The sequence below is a fragment of the Gavialis gangeticus genome, unplaced genomic scaffold, assembly GCF_001723915.1.
Source record: "Gavialis gangeticus isolate Ggan-Ray unplaced genomic scaffold, GavGan_comp1, whole genome shotgun sequence".
NCBI lineage: Eukaryota > Metazoa > Chordata > Crocodylia > Gavialidae > Gavialis > Gavialis gangeticus.
In genome coordinates this window covers 478,662-487,038 of record NW_017728972.1, presented here as the reverse complement: position 1 = coordinate 487,038, position 8,377 = coordinate 478,662, and positions in this window count along the sequence as shown.

Below are 8,377 nucleotides of genomic sequence, written 5' to 3'. Positions count from 1 at the left end.
GCGGGCGCCGGCGGGGCCCGGGCCGGCCGAAGGGGGCGCCCCCCGGGGGGCTTGCCCCCCCCCCCCCCCGCCGCCCTCTCCCCGGGCTGCCCCCGCTTCCCCTTCCCCTCCCTTCCTGAGTCCTACCATGGTCAGCCCCTTGCCCTTACTCGGGGGGCGCCTGGAGGGGCCCTGCTCCACCCCGCTGGGCTGCAGGGTGGCCCGAAGGGGCTGGGGTGGCACCCACCGGTGGCGGGCCAAACACGCTGGGCTGGAGGCGCCCTTAGGGAGACACACCCTTTCCATCCCTGCCCAGGTCCCCCCAGCAGCTGCCCAAAGGGTCACTTGCGGCTCCTTGGACAGGCCTGGGGCTGGCTATTGCTGCCCACCTTGATTTGTTACTGTGGGGTTGCTGATGGACGGGGGGCACCGAGAGCCCTCAGACACACTTTTTAGAAAAAGACCTCAAAAGAGTTTGCAAGTGGGAGAGAGGACATGCAAGACCCCCCGCACCCACCCCCATCAGATCCATGGCCTGATGGCTCAGATCCACCTCTGGGCATGGCAAAACACAGACTGGGTTTTTTCTCCCTGTCGAAAACAACCTCCTTGTGTTGAACTTTTTTTTTGTGCGTCCCATGTCACCGTCCAACTTGATTATGCTTCTAAGCAGGGCCAGACACAGACACGAGCATACCAGGCAGCTGCCCAGGGCCCAGACAGAAAGGGGGCCCCAAAATGGTGAAAATAATTATTGTTATTATCATTGTCTCCAGCAAAGGGGGGGCCAATACTAAAAGTTTGGCCAGGGCCACCCAGAGTCTAGGTACGGTGCTGCTTCTGTCTAGCAAAGGGCTCTTTCCTCTGAGGAGCGAAGCACTGAACTGCCATCCTCGGACAAAGAAAAGAGAAGGAAGAAAGTAAAAAACAAGGGTCCTGGGACTTGCACCTGACAGAGAGAAACCTCTGTAAACTCGCTGTGCTTCCTGCCAACCAGCCATCTTAAATCCAAATAGCATGAAGCTGAAAATGAGTGGATTCAGGCCTCAGCACAAGCTGTAGGATCTGTCCTTCATTCTTAAAACTTATCATCTTCCTTTTTTTTTTTTTTGAACAAGGGGAGGGGGGCAGAGATTTGTGTTTTCTTCCCCAGATGTGCCCACAATCAATAATAATGCCTGAAAAAAATAACAGTACAGTATCTAAATGAAGTTACAGTTATCTGACCACAGTTAACCAAAGGCAGAGCCCCTGCCAGCTGAAGACTGTGGGCCCATTCTCTTCGGGGCAGATAAAGCGCACAATGAGGTTTTGTCCATCTCCACAAACCAATTCAGAAGGGCAGATTCTCTTATATATATAAATATATTTTTCTCTCTCACACAGCTGTGCAGTGACCAATTCTTCTCTGGGGAGGGGAGGGGGCTGCGGTTTGGGGATAGTAATAGGTCTATTCTTTCAGAGTTGGAAAGCAAGAGCTCAACAGCCTTTTTTTCTTCTCTCTCTCTCTTTCCACTAAAACAATTGTTATTCCCCGTTATTCCCCCAGTGCTGTTCCCACACACGCACACATACACCCTAACCCCCACCCCCTATCTACAGATACAAACTGCATGTGCTTGCGGAAGAAACAAAACATTTCTTTCTAGAGCCTTATTTTAGTCAAGGGCCTAATTCAAAACACAGACCCAAATATGTCCCTAGAGCTTGATCATAACATAATGGCGGGTTCCCTGTTCCTGAGATGAGTCTTGAACTGCAGTCCTGAAACTAATGAATAGCCAAGACTGATAAATTAATAATCAGCACTAATGAATGTATATATTTCCCTCTACTGCTGGCTGTAAAATTGAGATTTGAGGCTGTTTGGCAATTTAAGGCTAGACCTGGCCAGCCTTACTCACACCAACAGGACCTTATACCACAAAAGCACAGGGGGGCAAATCTGGTCCTTGCAAAATAGTTGCTTCACTTCTCTGCTGTTTTATTATCATTCATCATTCTCCTCCCCACAGGAGCTTGTTTTATGTGCTTTTGGTTTCAATGAAGCCCCTTTCCCATACTAAGAGACTAGGGTCTGTCATGAGCTTTACCTCTCCATCTGCCTGTGCTAACAGTGCCACCTGCCTTCTGCCCTGCAAGAACACCCTTCTCCAAGGCTGGCAGGGGAACTTGGTCTCCTCCTTCAATCAGATCCTACTCTCTGCAGCCCTTGGACCAGAAGGAAATTGATTAGGAGATGTTTCAAGGCATGAAAGGAGCTGGTGAACAGGAGTCAAACACCTAACTCCCATTGAATGTTTAAACATCTTCCCTTCTCTGTCTATATTCTTCCAGTCTTGGCTTTGCTCCCTCATCTAACGGTCAAGCTGAAGGGCCAGGCCCTTGGTCAGAACCTCAGCCAGTCACTGATGTTCCACTGAAGTTAAAAGAGCAATCTTGATGGCCTTTGGTCTTAAAAGGAGCCCTTCCCTGACTCTCCCTACCCCCTACAACTCCAGATGTGAGAGCAGCACTTGAAATAGGATTTTCCAAGGGCTCAGCATTGGCCTAACTCAGCTCCCCTCAAAGTTAATTGCCCGCATTTCACTCCTGCTTATGTCAGTAGCCTGATTTCCCCTTGACTCCAACAGAAGCAAAGTCAGGCAATACTGGCAACTTCAGAAAATCCTTCCCTTATTCTCCATGGTACTTCACTATGCACTGCTCTCTACCTGTGAGCCTCTCTTCTCTCCCATATGGTCCTCATGATACAGAGTGACAGACAATTCACTTGTGATGTGCACTAAATCCTTAGTGGAATCCTCTATGTATTTATTGCTCCACCTCCTGACATTAACGCTGCCTGAAAAGGACCCCATCACTGGAGGTAAGAGGATAACTCATCTCCCCTGGTCCCTGAACACTGGAGATCAAGGTCCTAACCCTTGAGGTGTAGCATCAGGAGGCTGGCAGGTAGGAGATAGAAGTGAGTATCAGAGAGAAAATATTTTAGATGATCAGATGAGCAAGGCACAATTTTAGTGTGCCCAGCATCAGCTGTAATTCCAGAAGCTCTTCAGGCTCCATTGACTAACTTGGGATAAACTAGGAGGCAAAAAATAACTTGCAGAAGTGACAGAGGGAGGATCTGTCATCTTGGCTTTGGTTACTGAAGCACAGCAAAACTACCTTGAGAGGCAAGGGTTATTCTGGGTCACTTCATTAGTGACTGTCAAGCAGTCAAAAGAATCTGTAAACAGGACCTCCTAGAAGAAGAGCTAGTTCTAGTCTGTTGTAGCATCCATCAGGAAGAGGTTTAATATTGTGTGCTAAGATACTAGGGCAATCTTAGAGCTGACTTGCCTTTTGGTAAATCTAGTTTGTTTTTTTGCACTCTTGTTTGGAAAATCTGTGTAATTCTTTGGCTGGGACCCCCCACCTCTGAAGTGCAAATTCCTCGGTGTTGTTTGTTTTCATGGAAAATTCAACAGCCCCAGTCCCAAACCTTCTGAAAACTCCAGTCCCCTGGGGTGTCTTAGTTAGCTCCCATATGCACCTAACCAATAACCGAGCAACCCAACAACACCACACTAGGTCATACCACACAACAGCTGAGATACTCTGCTGAAGAAAAGCAGAGGATGGAGAGGAGATTAAGAACACTCAACAGTCCTCTGAGAGTGCCTAGTTAACTACTAAAACTGTAACAGAGAGTAACAATTACGCACCAACAGTGTCCTCCTCATACACAGAAGGGCTTGAGGAAGAGCACTCTGTGCCCAAAAGCTTGTCTAATATTTCACCCAACTATACAGCCGGTCCAATAAAAGATGACACCAAAAAATCTTGCTTCTCACATATTTCCTGGACCATCACAGCTGCAACAGCCCTCCAACCTTTCAGATACAGTAACTTCAAAGCATAAATACACACAACACATACCCTTGAGGAGCAGGACAAACAACATGCAGGTTACTACTATCTGATCTACACAGTTATTGTAGCAGCCTGCTAGTGAATGTTCAGTCTTGTCTCCTACCTATCAACCTCCTGGTTCTACACATCCAATCTATGCCCCTACTTCCACAGCATTCAGAAAACAGGAAATGTGGCTTAGAAGGAATTTCTGAAATAACTTGCTGCTTTGGGGCAATAGCGAGCATCTAGCCAGGCATGTCTGCCAAGTTTTATCTCCATTGTCTCTGGGCACCTGGATTCAAAATGACCCTGTCTACCTATGTATTCAGATGTGCCTCATTACTGTGGTACCCAGGTACTTCAAAATCACTAATGACTTTCATCCCTAGGATAGAAAACCCTTCTGACTGAAGGATTGTCATCCCCACCTCCCACCCCCTTTCCAACTGAGGGAGATTAAGTGACTTGCCCTAGAAAGGCAAGAAATTAGTGGAATGAAAGCCAGTTCTCTGGGTCCCGTATCCTCCCCCATTCCTGAAACAAACAAGATGTCCCTTCCCCCCCTTTTCCCCCCCACCTTTATCTTTATTATTTGTTGTGGTGCAATAGTGCCCAGAGACCACATTCATGATCTCTGTCCCGAAATCTGTTGCTTCTTCCCTTTCCAGACCTAAGGGAAAGAGATGGGCTTGGCAGGCTGTCTTGAAGCTGGCGAAGTGAGTGTTCCATCATGGCCCCTGTGAAAATGAGTGAAAATGTCCAGTCCTTTACAGATGCAAACTCTGAATTTGTCCCCATGCAGGGGCAGATTTCCATTCTACAGTTACGTGGTGTCAGATTGACTGACCGCAGTGACATGAAAGACAAACTTTTTAAAATCCTGATAAGCGGATCCAATATCCCTTGATGGGCATTTGTCTTTGCTTTTTCCAAAGCCTTTTTCATGGCATGCTGTTTGTTCTCTTTCTCTCCTCTTTTCCTGCTGTTTCCCTCCAACTTTCTTTCCCTCCCCATCTGTGTTCTCCTCCATCCCTTGTTTCTCTCTCCCATGCACACACACTCCCTTCCTCATTTCCTCTAGGTCACACTGTCTGTAAACACTGCTTTCTCTATGCCAGTTGGATTGGTTGTGAGCATGAGCCAGGAGGCAGGAGGCGGGTAGGGGAGGGATATTACTCATTGAAGGTGCGGGTGCTACTCCCTCTGGCACTAAATCTCAAAGTCCAGCTCTACAACAAAATAATTAAACATTCACACCCAACATCCCCCCCTCCCCAAATCCCTGGGAACAGCCAGGCCTTCCAAACAGACCTGTGTTATCAGAGCCCTTGGGCCCTTGATTCCTCAGCACTGAGTCCAGGCAGAATCCTAATTCCAAGTAGGGTAGCTCAAGGGCACTCTTCTGGGAACAGGTCTATTGCTGTGGCATATAACAAAGGGCAGCACAGGGCTGCAACAGTAGCAACCTGTGGGTTTGTCCATGTCTGTTTCTAGCTGGCCCAGAAGAGCTGGTCTCACTGAGTTGAATGCTAGGGATGTGGGGAAAGAGTCTCAGAAAGATACTAGGAATCTACTTCTACCTCCTGGCAAACATGGAGTGAAGGTTATTTTACCTAAGTCAGTGACCTAGAAAGAACTAACATTACTGGGTCAATGAGCTGGCACTGATAGTTATTATGACCCTCTGGCCACTGTTGAGTCCTTTAAAATGATGTCTCTCTCTGTGTTGCCAGTATAGGGATGGGAAGACAAAAGTGTGGCACTTACAAATTTAGCATGCATGAATTATATGCCCATATTAGAACAGACACATGCTAAGGGTAGAATATGGTTTCCTCTGCTTATATGGCTAATGTGGTGTTTTGCTTTATAGAGGTTTGGGGCTGAAAAAAGACCACTATGGGCGCATCTACATGTGCAATTAATGCGTAGTAATAAACTCCAGTGCATATTGCACTGGAGTTTATTGCTCCCAGGCACCACATTTGAACATGCGCCTGGGACCACAGGACATTGAGCTAGGATGGAGCAGCCCTGGCTGGCAAGGGGTTCAGGGGGGTCAGCCTACCAGCCTGGGGCTGCTCTGATTTGGCTCAACATGTGGGATGGCTGGGGCACAAAGTGCTTCAGTGTGGGGGCTAGCCAGCAGGAGTAATATATGCACAGAGTGATATAGTGTATATCTGTTTCTTCATCATCTTCAGCATATATGAAGTCTAATCCAAAACACGCTGCAGTCACTAAAAAGGCACCCATTGCCTTTACTGGGTCAGGGATCAGGCTTTATTTCCTGGACTTTGAGGGGCTGTTTCAATGGTAGTTGTGTGTGAGCAACTTCAACTTTCTATTATTGATGAAATTTTTAGGGATTCCATCCAATCATTGAAAAAGCTGATACAAAATATGAGAGCAAACCTTTTTTCCTCCAGCTCCTGGCAAGTTCAAAACCTCTGTTCCAGTCCAAAACCTTCCCTTGGAAAGCTTCTAGCTACCTGAGAGCCTGCCTCTCCCTCCACAGCCAGCCTATGTGACAGCTGAAATTCTCTAGTATGAAGGAGATGGCTGAGTTCATGAGACACAACTTTTACTGGAGCTGGGTCTGAGCAAGAAAACTCACTCCTGCAGGAGAGGATAAGGAGCACAGACTTACTGGCAGAAGTGACAGCCACGGCACCGCTTTGGGTACATCTGTATAAAGCTAAACTGTGTTTTTGGAAAACATTAGGTAGAAAGTTCTTAAACTCTAACATACACCTTGACTTTAGCTTTTGATACTGTCTCCCACAACATTCTTGCAAGCAAGTTAAGGAAGTACGACTTAGATGAAGGGGCTGCAAGGTAGATAGAAAATTAGCTGTATCATCAGGCTTAAAGGGTAGTAATCAATGGCTCAATTTCTAGATGCCAGCTGGTATCAAGTGGAGTCCCCAGGGGTCAGTCCTGGGGCTGGTTTGTTCAATATCTTCATTAACGACCAGAAGATGGGATGGAGTGCACCTTCAGAAAGTTTGCAGATGACACCAAGCTGGGAAAAGTACTAGATATGCCGGAGAGCAGCATTCCCTCTAAGCTGCGTGGCATGCGCAGCTGTGCAGACCAGCCTAACAGCATGGCATGAGTGCACCTGCGCAACCACACAGCTCAGAGGGAACACTGCCGGAAAGCAAGGCTAGGATTCAGAGAGTCATCAACAAACTGGAAGATTGGACCAAAAGAAATCTCATGAGGTTCAACAAGGAGAAATGCAAAGCCCTGCACTTAAGACAGAACAATCCCATGCACTGCTACAAGCTGAGGACAAACTGCAGGAAAGGACCTGGGGGTTACAGTGGACAATAAGCTGAATACGAGCCAGCGGTGTGCCCTTGTTGTGAAGAAGGCTAATGGAATACTGGGCTGAATTAGTAGGAGTGCTGACAGCAGACCAAAGGAAGTGATTATCCCCCTCTATACAGCACTGTTGAGGCCACATCTGCAGTACAGTGTCCAGTTTTGGGCCCCCCACAAGAGAAAGGATGTGAACAAACAGAAAAGAGTCCAACAGAGGACAATGAAAGTGGTTAGGGAGCTGGGGCACATGACCTATGAGGAGAGGGTAAGGAAACTGGACTTAGTCTGGAGAAGAGAAGTCTGAGACGGGATTTAATAGCAGCCTTCAACTACCTGAAGGGTGGTTCCAAAGAGGATGGAGCCAGACCAGGGTGGGTGAAATATGGCCCTCAGGCTGGATCTGGCCCACAGAGGAACTTTTTCCAGCCTATAGCAGGTCCCTTGTTTCTACCTGGCCCAGGTGCCATCTGGCTCATGGCACATCCCACCGCCCTCTTGGCATGCAGCAGGGCTGAGGTAGCTCCACAGCTGGACTGCATTTCTAGGCAGCCCAGGTGATGGCAGCTCCTTCCAGCTGCCACCGCTGCTGGCCCCAGCCCCATGGTACTGGTGGGTACCCACGTGCGCAGCCCCACCCCCAGCCCACCCCCTGCCTGCTCCAGATTTGCCCACCCCCACTTAGCAGCAGCAGCGGTGGTGGCAGCAGGCAGAAGCTGCTGCTCAGCACGGAGGAAAAGCAGCTCCTCGCCCTCACTGCTGCCAGGCCCTTCTGGCTGCAGCCACCTGGAGCCCATAACTGGGCTGCTGTGCGGCTTCTCTGCATTGCCACTGCTGCCCCATTGGGCAGCCCAGAGGCGGTGGTGACAGTGGTGGAGAAGATCCACAGGGCAGCTTGGGCATGGGTTCCAGGCAGCTGCAGCAAAAGGGGCCTAGCAGTGGAGAGGGGAGAGGGGCCACTTTTCCCCCATGCCAAGCAGCAATTTCCCAGCTGCTGCTGATGCTACTCAGTGCAGGCAGGCGGTGCAGTGCAGGTATCGAGCAGGCTGGGTTTGGGGCTATGCATGTGGGTTCTGGCTGATCCACTGCAGCTGGGGCAAGGCTGGAGTGGGCATGGAGTGGGCAGGGGTGGGCCTGGGGCTGTGTGCTGTTGGCAGTGGCAGGGAGGAGC